Raw genomic sequence first — 16,188 nt, 5'->3', positions numbered from 1 at the left:
TTTAGATTGGGATGCCTTTCTAAATCCAAACGATAGTTGTTACATAATGTCCACCCTTTGGTGTAAACGAGGATGCCCGTGACGCTAGTGTGTGAACAAGCTTTAGTGCTTGAGTTATGTTTGTAAAAGTGGAAACGCAAAGCCCTATTTTGTATGCACAACTATTATTAGCTCCTTGGGATATATTTTGAATACAATTCTCAAAATACTTATGTGGTGAAAGTGGGAGCTGCATGTATGAGGGAGGAGATTACACCCAATCTTGTGTCGATGGTGATGTTTATTCTATTTCATGCTTCAATCTTGTCAATTTGATTTAAGTCTATGCTTGTTCATTTAACGCGTATGTAATTCTTCAAGAGGTACTAGAGATCTCGTGCGACAGTGGTATCAGAGCTATGGGTACTTGTACTTGAAGAAAAAGGAGAAGCTCACAGAAACCCAAAGGGTAAAGAAAGCAAAGCTATAAAAAACCTTGGATAAAAGGTTGAATGGTTTATGCAAATTTTATGAACCATTCGATAAAGATTTGGATCAAGAGCAAGGGTTTTAAGTCATCTTTTTGCCAAAACTACTTTTGTGCATAAGTGAAAACCACGCTTCTTTTCACAAAACAACCTTTTGATTTCTTCATCCTCTCTAAAATCCACCCACATTGATGGAGTGAGTAGGTTCTTAGCTTCATCCTCCTAATTTCATAATTTTGAAAGCTTCTCAGTACAAACCTCGAGGGATTCACTCTTAGAAAACTTATGACATCACGTGAGTTTACAAGAGGGGGGTTTTTTGAAATGAGGCATAAGCTTATAAGGTGGGGGTAAGGCCATGTATTTAGGTGAATACTAAATCTCAAATTTAAGTTAGGGGGAGGGGGCCTCGAAAGTACTTACTTTCATGGTACATGTATGGTAATGATCTAATGATATCAAGAAATGATCACAACATGCTTCAATAATGATTCAAGTAGGTTGTGGTGACTTACAATGATGATTTTCTAGTGCTTAACATCTATTTCTTGATAGCATGCATGAAGTAACTATGTTCGCTCGATAAGGTTCAAAGTAACCTGCTTTAATCTAAGGAGAAGGGGTGTGTAAATGCTAGAGAAAAAACATAGATATAAGGAAGGGGGCGACATAATAATTTTTAAAGGTATCCTTATAAGCTTAAGTAGGGGGTGTTATCATCTTATGAGCATCATATATAGGGGGTTTTCTTAGGCACTCCAAAACCATATTTTAGTTGAGAAGGAAATGATCTAGAGGATAGGTTATCCCACAAGAAGAGGCATAGAGATTCCTCAGAGATTCTAGTCATAGTGAATCTTTAGAATCCGATGGTGACCAGATTCAGAGGACTGTGCAAGCTACTCTTAGAGCTCAAGAGTTTAGGAAGGAGAAGAAAATTAGTTGTAAATCTTTTACCTTTAAAAATTTTAATTAGCAAGAAAGATACATTAGGAAAAATATGGACTCAAAAAGGAGCCGTGTAAGGCCTCTTTCTCTCTTACATGAATCAAGGAAAAGTGTAAACGAAACTATAAAATATTAGCTCTCTCTCTCTCTCTCTCTCTCTCTCTCTCTCTCTCTCTCTCTCTCTCTTCTGTTAGGATCTAAAAGATCATGTTTTGGCTGTATTATAACAGATTTATGTATTTTTTTATTCTAAAAATATCTTTGTCTAAGATTGGGACCAGATTTTGAAGATAACAAAAAGTATTTTTTTATTTGAACTCAAAACGTGCAGCTTGTTGATGTGAATCTCTTGATTAACCTCCTAGCTTTTTCCTTTCAAATTTGATGGATTTAAGCTCTTTTTACATTTCAATTAAGAAATTTTATATCTATATATAGACTTTAGATTTTTGAATTATTTTTTATCCACACCTAGATTAGGGCCTAAAGAGCTTGTTTGTACATTTTTCCCAATTTCTATTCAGCTTACAAGTCTTTTTTTTACTACGAGACTTAGTCTGTATGTTTTTAGCTAACCATTCTTTTTTGTAGGGTTATTAGGGATTCCCCAATTGTTTTGAGAAATTGATTTAACATGTTAGAGAGATCCACAAATCCTTAAATGTGTCAACACCATACTTACCCTTATATCCATGGCCTATTATAGAGGAGCTTGGGCAATGATGTCTACACCACCATTTTGGCATGAGATAACTCACTATAGTCATAGGAGGAGTTAAGGTTGCTATAGAGAAGAGATAGACATTTCGTGATGTTGAGGTGCCTCCAAATCTTGAGTGGAGTGTATATGAGCTTGGTGCCTACCAACACTTCCTTTAGGAGAGCAGGCTCACAAATTGTGTAGCTTGCCTCTATTTTTTGATCATCTCTTCCTTTCCCTCCATTCCCACATTAATGGCACTGATCTTCTTAATCATGAGACTCATTGGAAAACATGATGTAGAGATCAAGATTGATGATGTGAAGGGTGTGTTTATTTTTTAGTACCATTTAGTTAGAACAAAAACTCAGCTTTCCCTTCATTAATCTTTCTATTTAGAGATATCCATTGTGCTGCAACTTCAGAGGAGAAGAATGTTATGGAGGTCTGGTCTTTTTTATGCTTTGATATCTTCTTATGGTTTTCTAATATAGTTTCCTTTTCAATTAATGTTTAATGTAATGGTACAATATTTAAGTTTAATATTATACTCTACTTTATTGAGATGATTTAATGTTATATAAGTTGTTATGCTAAATTTATTAAAATGTGTTATAGTTAAGATTGATGTTATGCTTTTATTGGTGTGCTTAATATTATGATTTAATATGTTGTTATTGCTACCGTTATGGTTTACTACTCTGTTAAGTAAACTTTTAATATGTTATATTTATTTGGTTTGATATTTAAGGTTCAATGGTTGAATTTTTGTATTATAAGTTTTGTGGTTAATTGTTTGTATATTTTTAATACAAGATACACGAAGGAACATGAAAAGAGATATACACTTTCAATTAGATGTTGAGTATGCACCTTTACACAAGAAGACACAAGTAAATAAAGTGCAATAAATAGCGATGCAACATCAAAGAGATGCAAGTTAAAAAAATATCAATCTTGGGGTAGAGGGTCATGCTCTTTCATCAAGTATGTATGTAAGGGTCAAGTTGGTTTGTTAGGATATACTAAAAAACTTGTCAAAACCAAGTTGGTTTGTTAGGATATACTAAAAAACTTGTCAAAACCAAGTATATAGTGTTTATACATCTACTCAACACCTACTGAAGAACAAGAAATCAAGGTTTGTGCAGCTCTCTGAAAATGTGTTGATCATGAAAGGAACTATGTGTGATAAATTATAGGCTACAGTGCATGTTGTTTGAATAGAAAATGCTCAGTTGTCTATTAACATTGCAAAGTTTAAAATGAAGGAATAGGAAGATACAAACTATGTTAGAGAAGTTGACTCCATTAGGGCCACATGAGCATGTGAAACAGCTAAAATCAATGGATAAATTGGTCATTAGAGGTGCGTTGAATCAATGCATGCAAGAACATTGGACAAATGTTTACCAATCTAGATGATGAAGTCGATATGACATTTTCAAAAGTACTCATAGAAGGCATGATAAAGTCTGCACTCCAATCTTCCAAATTTAAATCAGTCTCTAAGGACATAGCCATAAATTGTTTGTAGGAGGTGAGAAAGTCTTTCACACCCAATGATAGTCAAGGTATTTGTGCTAAAGTTGGGATCATCTCATAATCATATGCTATGATTTACAAGTAATTGGATAAAGGGCTTAAGACTATGTTAAAGAGAAAAAGAGTTTTACCTCTTCCAAAGCCCTATCATGTACTACATGCATGAAATTTGTTGAATGATAAGATCTTGGAGCTCATTGGTGATCTTGTACCTTTTTGTCACATACACACTTGTAAATTAAGCTTATAGACATGCTCATAGACAAGTTTAGGATTAAGCTCAAAGGAACCATCCAAGCAAAAGGCAAGCTTAAAGGAGGTTGGCTCAAAGGAGGCAGTCTCAAAGGCAAGCTTAAAGGAGGTCGGCTCAAAGGCAAGCTCAAAGGAGGCAGTCTCAAAGGAGGTAATATTCAAGCTACATGAAAAGAATAATCTTGTGTTGGATGTATACAAAGTATAATCTGCAATGGTTAGATTATATAACGTGACGATTGAAGAATGTGGTGATGTGCTAAAATTTGTTATTAAGCTTGATGAAAGTGAAATTGTAAAGGTTCAGAAGCTAGAACGAGTAATGATGACTCTCATAAATAGAGTGTAATATCTTATCAAATCGTTTAAATTACTTTAGTGTGTAGAGAAAAAAAAAAGAAATATGGTAGCTTGCTACATTTGAGATACCAAAAGAAGATCATGAGATATTGAAGGTTTTCTTCAATTTAAAAGAGATACCAGAAGTTGTGAGACGTCAACGTGGCGAGGAACTTTTAAAGATTGAAGATTTTAGTGAGTACTTAGTAGAATGGCATCTTGTAGGAGATCTAAAAACTTTGAAGTGCATGTTTGGTGTGCCAAATGGTTCCAATGCAAAGTTCCCTTGTTTTGTATGAGATCAAGTAAAAAAGACGATAATGGAAATAAAAATTGGAGTGAAGGGACATAGATGGCATCCCAAACCGTGACTAGCTTGTTTGTCGTGATGGAATAATGGTACCAATAGATCCAAAGTGGGATCCTATTCTTAACATTGCCTTGACTAGAGTCCATTTTTGCACTTTGCATGCCATGGTGAGAATTATTGAGAAATTGGTGTTTCAGGATGTGTGTTTTGCTTACAAGATGCAACTTGCTTCACCTGCTCAAGCCGCATATAGTAAAGTAGAAGAAGCTTTATCAAAGATTGGATTACATTGAGGCTAAGTAAAAATTAAGAAGGATGAGAGAAAGTCTTGTGCAAATGGAAATTCACCATGTAAACCATGTTTTGGTGGAGCAAAGGCAAGAAAATTCATTTCTGCTGCAACAACAAGCGACGAAGTGTTAGTGAGACAACCAGAGAAGCATAATGGATGGAAGGAGTGACGTATGGCTATTTGTAATTAGAGTTATGGAGGAATGAAATGGTTAGCAAAGGCAAATGTGTGGATTGCATTCGACAAATTGGTGCCTTTGATGCAAAAGATGACCTTCACATTGGATGATGTAGAAGAATTTACATTAGCTGTTACTACATTTTATGACTCATAGTGGTAGAAGCTTGGACTTTAAGTAGCCTCACAAATTACATGGTAAGAGTCATTCTAAATCGAGTATTTTAAATGTATATATTTTGTTTTTTAGTGTTTTGAGTATGCATATGTTGATTGGGAATGCAACATATCTCAAAGGCTCATGGTCCATACTTTGCTAACGAGGGAAGTTTGGCAATATGGTCTACACAAGGCATGGAAAAATCACATTGGCAAGCCCGATGCGAATTTCAAAAGGCAACGGCTCATGAAGGTGGAGTACATGATGCTAAATCCAATGAGAAAATTGCTCAAATGGTATGAGGAGAAGATGTTTGGTCCGCAAACTTCTTGTAATGATCTTGCGCTTAACGAACATTTAATTGTGCAAGGCGCAACATATCCACCCATACTTAATGAGTTAGAAGTAGTAAATAGAGCGAGATCTCTAATAAAAAAAGCACACCATGAGAACTCAACAGATTGAGAGAACACCATGAAAAATGGTTGAGGTCTCAGGAAAGAATTGGTAGTCAATGGAAATGTAGAGAACAATCTAATGATGGTAGTCTTTAGTCTCTCTTTAGTAATTGCAAAACTTTGCTGGTGCAACAATTGAATAAAAAATTAATAATGCTGCTATTAGTAGTCCTCTTAAATTATGAGAATGCTACTTTATTTTTTATATATTTATGTGTGTGTGTGTGTGTATATAGATGCATAATGTATGTGTATACACACACACACACACACACACACACACATATATTGTCCTTAGTATCTCTTATCAAACTTGTGAATATAAAGTGTGAAAGATAAATTCATCTCATTTCACTTCACTTCACTCTCAAGAAGTAATATGGCATATACGAAGAAGTTTGCTCATAAAACCCTAGTTAAGGTATGACCACAACTGCCTCCTAATCCTAACAACAAAATTGATAGTGAACGTACATTATCCGACAATGGTGCTGCTACTCCACCATGAACAGGTTTTGCAAATGCAAAAGATTCTCTAGTTCCATTTCCAATTCCAATGGTTCCTCCACCGTCACCTCACAGAGAGTGAAGATGGAGACCATGCAGTGTTACAAAGGAAGTATCAAAAGGCAATGGACTTGCTTATACCAAAGGCCCCTTTCATAAGGATGGTCAAGGAAATGATGCAAAATCTTCAAAAGATTTCTACAAGGATGTATATGCACAATACAATAACTCCATTGATTGGTTGGTTAGCCCAAGCATTGATGGCAATTTAAACAGCAACTGAACATTATCTGGTTATTGCAGGATGGCCAATTGGCAGCTATTTATGCCAAGCGTATCACCGTCAAAGATAAGGGTCTATAGTTGATTCATAGGATCCGTAACAATAGTGATGCCTTTAATCTTTACAATGACATGATGTGAGGACCTCTAGGTGCTATGATATATTTAAGTGTGAGGAACATTATGCACACTAAATCAAGCTTTGTACTCCTTACTTTTTCAGCACTTTTTAGTGTTTAGTTTTTCTCTTGTACCTTGTACTCAGATTTCAACTAAGTACTTTTTTCGATGAAATTTGTACCTTGTACTTTAATTATGGCAATTTTAACTTGTCTCATGGATATGATTTTTGTGTGATAGTAATTATTTTTTGTATCGAGCCTATGAAGCAATTTGGATAACATTTAAGTGCAATTAAGTTGTGTATAGTACAGAAAACATTTTAATCCAAATTGAATAGTAATTATTTTTTGTATCGAGCCTATAAATATTTTTGGTATTGAGCCTATGAAGTAATTTGGATAAAACTTAAGTGCAATTAAGCTGTGTATAGTAAAGACAACATTTCAATGCAAACATCGATATTATTGTCACATTTCATCATGATATTGGTTGTTTTCCAAAAAATTGACACAATTTTTTGTTTGGATATTATCAAAACATGGCACACATGACCGTTATAATATATTTATAATGACATGGCACACATGACCGTTATAATATATTTATGCCAAAATGACATGACACTTTCGATAGCCAAAATTTTGTCTGGCTATGGTATTAGGCATCAAAATATGCCGATATACCAACTTTGTCAGAATGCTATGAAATTTAATGTGTGCATAGATCTGGGCGTGATCTCAAAAAAATTTGGGACTGATCTGAGGCCTGTAAGGGACCAACCAAAGGCTGGTGTCTGGAGGCCTGGATTTACAATGTGCATAGATCTGAGCCTAAGGGACACCCCGCTTGAGGGATTTGTACGAAAACTCCAATTGACAAGGGACGAACGTCACAAACTTATAATGGCAATTGGGAATGTTTTGAGTGTCAAACGTGAAGCAGAGATAGATCGGCTCCTCCAGACAACTAACAACAATCTCCAAGAGATTTCTAGTAATTGGGAATGTTTCATCGGCTCCTCCAGACAACTAACAACAATCTCCAAGAGATTTCTAGTATCATGGTGGCCGTGGCATGGAAGGCCTTGATAGAGTCTGATCCCCCCCTTAAGATGCACGTGCATTTACTTAAAGATGGGGAAATCAGGAAGGAATGCTTAAGGTGCATAGGAGAAATCGCTTGCTCCATTGGTCACTTTCCTTATCAGAAAAGATCAGATCTGGCCTTTCAAGCAAAGCTACAGTATATAGAGGCCGTATATGGAGAAAGAGAAGCATAGCAACGGGCAAGAGAAAGCAACGCGAAACTCCAACTCCAAGTCAAGGGTCACAGCAGCCGCTACCACAAGTACTGTGACTCCAAGTGCAGAGATCATTTCATGGAGCCGCAATGTCCGAACCTCCTACCTTATTTATCTTGCGATGAAATCAAATAGAGTTTGATGTCCTTTCACCACCATGACTGGTGGAGGGAACCTTTTCATACATTACCAAATGCAAGGTTCATGACAATAACTTCCCCGAACAGTGGTATGTTTGAAGAGGACATAGGAAGAGATAATGCAGTAGAGCTGTCGAGGCCACCGTAGTGGACTTTATTCATTGTGGCATAGTTAATCCTCTTGGACTATGCCACGATGAAAAAGAACCCATGATCATTTTCAAGCACTAGAACGGTGGTAACCTCTGCAATTGGATGTCGGTATGCACCACACAGATGGCAAAAGAGCTCCCCCCAAGAATTTGTAAGTTTAGCCAGGGATCCGAATGACAAGCCGCCGCGCTTCCAAAAACATATCTTCCACATTATTAATGCCCTAATGCACACAATGGAATATATGCACAGCATGGATTTACTCCATAACAATTTGCATGTCGATAATGTCTTCATTCACTTCTCAACAACAAATGATGAAGTTTATGTTGGTATCGGAGATTGGGGAAGGTCTACACGGTCCCTGACACGCAAGCATGTAGTTCCCTTGAATCGAGACACTGCCCTAGCAAAGGCAGAGGCCAGACAAAATTGGCCTTGGTGGATGGCACCTAAGAGCCTGTGTATGTGTCCACCTCCCTTCAGCAAAGCACAAGATATCTTCTCCTTGGGATATGTAATATCCAAATTGTGCCAAGCGGTTTCTTTCCCACCATCTGATCCAAAGACAGGTTTCCTGAGACACATAGAGCTTGCGTGTGAGAGAGCCACTGATAAAGACCCAAATAAAAGGTCGTTGGCCTATGAGTTGGTGGTGTGTTTAGCCAAAGCCCCCCAATACGATGTATTTCTACCTCGCCATGCTGGCCTACGCCCTTTCGAGTCTTGACTAAGTCAATTGTACTTTGTAAACAAATCTAGTAATTGCGATTTGGATATTGGTTGTGTAATTTCTCTTTAAAGTGATTCAATTTCCGGTGAATGTGTAATATCTCTTTCATGTTTTTCATTTTCCGATGAATGTTTGATGTCTCTTGATTGTCTATTGTCTTGTTGATTGTCTATTGTGTCATTGATTGTCTATTGTGTCGGTGAATGAAGAGAAAGTCTCTAATTGTCAATACAAGGGTTCTCATTCTAGCTCTCTATTTTGTTTTTTCAGTGTACCCTGTCACCTTCACAGATTTCATTACAATGGAGGTGAATCAAGAATGGGAGGATTTAGAGGACATCCCCAATAATACAATTCCGTATCGAGTTCTTGCTCCGGAAGATTTAGACCACAAAGAAGCACAGCGCATCCTCAATGCAAGGATATCTAGCAACGGATTACAAGGTTTTGAATATGTGCAACCTCCAAGAGAGGGACTTGGGGGTCCCCCACTCAGCTTGGAGCAATGCAAGAATCTAGTCCCTGACTCTTTTGTGTGCACACAATTGTTTAGACCAGTGGACAGAACCCGTCAAAAGAATCCAAAACGAATGTACCCATTGAAGCTGTCAGACCTTCAGCATGTGGGACTTTCTGCCATTCTTTTGGAGATATTTGTGGAGATAACTAAAACAATTCCAAATAATCATCAAGTGCCCCTATACTTCATCCAACAACTTTTTTGTGAGGAGTTCCTCAATAAGCAAGTCAATTGGGATGATAAGCCACCACAAGGGAGTACGGCTCAAGGTTGCCCAACTGATAAAAAGAGAGCAATGATGGAGGGGAGAGAAGTACAATGAACGAAGCCTTTTGTGCTCACACCTCATGAGCACATGAACATTCAATCTTTTGCCGTCGAAGGAGTTATGCTAGCAACCCAAGGTATGACAGTGCAACAACTACTGCAAGACTATGAAGCCTTGGAAAGAGAGAATGAAGAGCTAAGGAGAACCATAAGAGCACAAGAGGCAAAGCTCTTGCGGTATGAAGAAAAGTATGGAGCATTGCCAAATGAATCTCATCACTTTCAATTGAACGATCTCCTTAACAGGACCATTTCACCATCACCTATTAACTTAGGCGATGATTAAATTTTGTAGACATGATTCCCCTATATTAAACTTTTGTAGACATTGATCCCCCTATATTAAACTTTTGTAGACATGAACTTTACTACAAATTTTGTAACTGCACCAAAATTTTGTGTAATGAAAAGATGTACTTGGTGTTCTTTTAATTGATTACCCCTTGTGTATGAAAACAAAATTTTTGAAGTTCTTGGTGGTCTTTAAATTGATTCTGGCTTGTGTTTGAAAAAACAAAAGTTTTGAAGTACCGAGTCTTGTTATTTTAATCATCCCGAAGCAAAACGGGAGCTATATCATCGATCTTCGATACATCCGAGAGGCGTTCGAATCTATCTCCCATTCTTCTTCTTCATCTTCACTTCCCCATTCTTCTTCTTCATCTTCATCCGGCTGAGAGGCGTTCGAATCTATCTCCCATTCTTCTTCTTCTTCTTCATCTTCACTTCCCCTTTCCTCGGCAATCACTTCATGTGTTTGCTTTGGAGCCTGCAGTATATCTTGTTCTACCGCTCGGGTTGCAATGGATTGGGGCTTATGTAGCAACCTCATATTGCAAATGCAGTACACAAGCACTGAAGCTCTTGTTGCCTTTATTCTGTTACATCTTTTGCTGTGAATAAAATCGTACGCTAACCAATTTCTCTTGCAACTACCTGACGATGTAACCACGCTCAACACATGCACAACAATGTGTTGCAATTCAAATGTTTGACTGCCATATTCTTTCCACCACATTGGAGGACTTAAGTGTTTGATGGCCTCCAAACACCATTCATCACCAAAGTTTTCAATTCTATTGCGAAATTGGACATGCTAGTGATAAGCATCTTTACCTTCGTCACCTGGCAATAATGTGCTACACACGTCTTTGAAGTTAGCCATGACCTCACTATTGCTAGACTGCTCATGCATTTGAAAGACTGGATCTAATGCAAAGGCCGCACCATGAAGTGGAGTATGCATCATAGTCCATCTCTCTGTAGTGCAAAAAGAAATCTCCTTTCGCTCTCTTGTAAGTTTTTCATGAGATTCAATAGTTTTGATAGCTTGAGATATCAGCCAGTACACCTTGCCCATGACAAATTTATTGGTGTCAACAATGCGTAGCAACTCCACAAATGGTTTAGCCACACTTTGAATTTTTTGTACCTTACTCCAAAAAGAAGTCGAGGTCACTAAGTTGACACATCTTGTGGCAACCATAGTATGGGCGGCATGCTTGGTTATCCATGCTTGAAAACATCGATCTGCCATAGTTTCATGTAGAGCAGCTTGAACCAACAGAAGCCTTTCTAACACATAATAGCTTGTCGCGAATCTTGTGGCGCAGAATATTTGCAAGCACTTATCACTCTTAGTATGAAAGAGTACATAAGTAAACTAATGTTTGCGAATGAATTTCACAATATGGTTAGCTTCTACAAGAGTTGGATGAATAAAACTCATCTTTCCAATATCTTTTAACAACAAATTCAATGTATGCGCAACACATGGCACCCATGTAATCTTAGGATATTTCTCTTGAATCAAATGGCCAGCATTTTTGAAGTTTGACGCATTATCAGTGCTTATTGCAGTTACATATTTTGGACCACCCAAATGGGCAATAGCCCTTTCATACAGTTTAGCAAGATAAGAAATTGCCTTCTCTTTAAGTGAAGTATCAATTACGTCTAGGAAAACTGTGCCCCTTGGACATATACACATAATATTAATTAATGGTTTTTTTTTTACAATGTGTCCATCCATCTAGCACAATAGTACATCCAAAGCCTGGCACAAAATCAAGCACTGTACGTGCAAGGCTTTGCTCCATTGTATGCTTTACTTTATCCAAGTACTCTGTGCGTCTTTTATTGTAAGGTGGAATATTAAATTTTGATCCTACTTTTGATGTGCATCTTGAAATACAGGGTTACACATGACATTAAATGATATCCCACAAGCAACAAACGCTTGTGTCCACTTCAAATGCATCTCCAATGTTGTAGTTCAATCAAAGGTAGAATATAGTGGACTAGACTGTTTGTTTACACCATTACTTCGTCTTGAGGCAACAATGCATGTTAGAGGGTTCCCCAATTTGCGAAGGAGCATTCTCTTGCTGAGCTGACGCATTCTCTTGTTGAACTGATGCATTCTCTGATTGTACTGATGCATTCACTTGTGGACATACCGTATCCTCATCCTGACCAATGCATCCTTGAGAGCATGATTCCTGTAATTTGTGGCGATATTTGTTACCTTTGGTTGCCATGGATACTGCCTTGGTTTTTAGTTTTGCAGCATACTTATATAACTTAGTGCTAACATTAGGTGGTGGATTAGAACAAGATGCAACATTAACACCGACCCTGAATAGATGCTCCTTAACCGTCATTACACTGCCATGAAATTGGCCACAAGACTTACACTTAACATGAGATGTGTATCTACCATGCTTCAACTCTTCTACATAGTCCCACTCAGGCCCTCGGGATCCACCCATCTTAATCTTAAGCTGTTTAAAGCATAAAGTGACTTATGAGCAACTTTACATCAATAAATGATCATTGATGCCATAAAATAACCTACACATCTACCATTATGCATTCTACACTTTAAAATTTCTATTTCTAATTCTGAATTCATATTGAAAAATAATTGTATACACAAACAAAGAAGCAAATACAAATAACAACAAATATCCATGCTTATTGAATCCTACTACCCTAATGCCATTTATGAAGCTAGCTTCTAACACAGTCTATCAACAATGTCCCACCCCTTAGACTCGAGTGTGAACTATGTTCGAACACAAGGGATTCTAGCTTTTGCAATTTAATAACCTATACCCCCGTGTGAACTATGTTCCAACACAGGGGATTGTAGCTCCTTTAAGTAACCTAAACCCTAGTGTGAACGATGTTCTAACACAGGGGATTCTAGCTCCTTTAATTAACCTAAACCCTAGTGTGAACCATGTTCCAACACAAGGGATTCTAGCTACTTTAATTGACCTAAGCCCTAGTGTGAACAATGTTCCAACATAAGGGATTCTAGCTACTTTAATTAACCTTAGCCCTAGTGTGAACAATGTTCCAACACAAGGGATTCCAGTTACTTTAATTGATCTAAACCCTAGTGTGAACAATGTTCAGACACAAAGGATTCTAACTACTTAGACTCACTAACCCTAGTGTGATTTATGTTGAAACACAAGGGTCTCAACCTACCTAAATTGCCTAATTTAATAGTTTTAGCTAAATTAGATTTTTTTTCTTACCACAAGTGGCAAGTAGATTCCTTTTGCAGGAACCCGGGGAATCGTACAATGACAATGTAGCCCATAAGCAAGCTTATATAGCTAATAGTCATTGTTTCGATAGAATTGAATTCGTTTTGATCGTATGACATTCGATCGAATACCATACGATCAATTTGTTGGGACTAAAACGTTAAGCCGACTAATGTTCGACGTGGCATGGAATAATACGACCGTATTTTAAGTGTATAACGTATAACTTGTATAATGTATAATCTAACTTAGCCCGCACACTCCCTTTGGATTGCTAAGGGATCATGTATCCGTGCAATGTAGCCAAATACCACAAGGGCTTGTAGTGCACCCCCCGTTGCTGTGAATATGGAAAAATTAACTTGGAGTGTCGCAGGAGCACAACTTTCTCCAAGCTAGACATTGTAGGGATAGTTTTGAAAAAAGCAGCAACTTTAATTAATGATTTCAACTTCAAAAAACTGTTTGAGGCAGTTGGCGAGTATATCTTGTGGAAGATAATGATATTGTCCACTATTTGGCCAATATATTCTTTCAAGGCTAAGTCTTAGACTCTTCCTTGACTTTCAGATCTACTGGCCTGCCTAGATGAGAACTCATCAAGGTACGAGACATAATGCAAACCAAAGGTGGAAAATTATATTAGTACAAGTGCATGCATATGCCAAAATAATGTTTGCACTGCCAACCAAGTCTTAAAAAAAAGAACTTTTTTCTTATTTGTTTCAAACTTGACTTACATGCTCCCTGTGGCCTGTAGAGGTCCTAGATGAAATTATGAGCTGATCAAAGCCTTGGAAGTGCCCCAGCCAAAGGCTCACGTTTGAGTCCTTGTGGTTGCTGCTTGGAATAGGCCTCCTCAGCTTCATCTTGCTCCTTCACCAAAAACGATGCCTTGAGGTCACTGCCTAGAATAGGCCTCCCTTCTTCACTTCTCACCCACTGGGATCTTGTGCTGTTGTCGAGGCCCGAACATCTCCTCTTGCAACCTATCAAAATCTACATCCGAAATCTCATAAATTGAACCGAGGCTGGTCAAGACCTCAGCCGACCGTGCTATGTGAGACGTCCTCTGTTGACTCTCCGTCAGCTAATGCAACTTTATCACTTAGGTCTCCACGGCCTCATTCACAAGATGGTCAAAATGCTTCCCCAGCATTCTTGACATAAAACAGTCATTTAAAATCAGGTCATAAATATAGTTTCTATAATGAACTCTCGTCTTTCCATATCAATCCATATTACTTAATCCAAGTCCAGTCATATGTATTCCCATCATCCTTCATCCATTCTCATCCAATCACATCATTTTCCATCTCATCACATCTTTCCACATTTATACTCATCACATCTCATCCACTCGCATCTACCCATATCCACATCTCATCACATCACATTCATTCACATCTCATCCATTCATATCTACCCTCATCCACATCACATCACATCACATCCATTTCACCTCTCATCTCATTCATTCACATCTATCTCGATTCACATCCCATCACATCTCATCCATTCACATCACATCTCATTCATTCACATCTATCCCGATTCACATCACATCACATCCATTCACATCACATATCATCCATTCACATCTATCCCAATTTACATCATATCACATCACATCCATTTCACATCATATCTCATCCATTCACACATCCCAACTCACATCACATTACATCCATTCACATTCATTGTATCCCCATTCCATCACATACATTCTATCCACATTACATCACATCCACATCTATCCACATCATATCTCATTCATTCCATCCACCACTTTACATCACATCCACATCTTATCTCATTCATACACATCCCATCTTATTCATACACATCCATCCAATCATTCACATGCACGACTGTCCACATCTATCCATACATTCACATCTATCACTTCACATCCACATATATTCACATTACATCACATCCATATCCACATCACATTCACATCCACATCTCTTTACATTACATCACATCTCATTCACATCCACATCCCCTTACATCACATCACATCTCATCCACATCCACATCACATTCACATTCACATCTCTTTTCAGCACATCACACCTCATCGACATCCACATCCCTTTACATTACATTCTTTCATATACACATACACATACACATCCATTTACATCACATTCTTTCACATACACATTCACATCCATTTATATCACATTCTTTCACTTACACATCCACATCCATTTACATCACATTCTTTCACATTCACATCCACATCCACATCCATTTACATCACATTCTTTCACATACACATCCACATCAATTTACTTCCCATATCACCCTTTCACATATCCTCTCATCTCATTCTCGTCTCATCATTCACATCCACATACATTTACTTCACATCTCATCCACATTCATTTTCATCACACCACATCCTATCACATCTCATTCACATTTTATCATATCCATTCACATCCTATTGCATCCCATTTACATCTTATCACATCTACTCACATCCTATCACATCCCATTTATATCTTATCACATCCTATCACATCCCATTCACATCTTATTCCCATTTAGTAGCTTTTCCTACTTCGATACTGATAATGGGACTTTTTCTAAATTTCTACCAATTGTTTGGCTTAGATAAAGGTTCTTTTTCTCGATGACTATTTCCATATTCTTTCTCAATTTTCATATTCTTTCTCAATTTCTCAAATGAGTTATATTCAATATTCCTCTTTTGAATAAAAGAATTCATGGGATTTACAAAAATCAATTCTACCCATATTTCCACTTTTCATAAATATTCATAAATTGAATTATACTAAAAATTTCTCTTTTTCCTATTTAATTTCTTAGATCTCAATTATCATGGGAATTCCTCTTTTCACATTTAATTGCTTGAATTCTAAA

Source organism: Cibotium barometz, chromosome 5 (genome assembly GCF_041138505.1).
Source record: "Cibotium barometz isolate CiBa-2024 chromosome 5, ASM4113850v1, whole genome shotgun sequence".
Lineage (NCBI taxonomy): Eukaryota > Viridiplantae > Streptophyta > Polypodiopsida > Cyatheales > Cibotiaceae > Cibotium > Cibotium barometz.
This window is presented reverse-complemented; position numbering follows the sequence as displayed.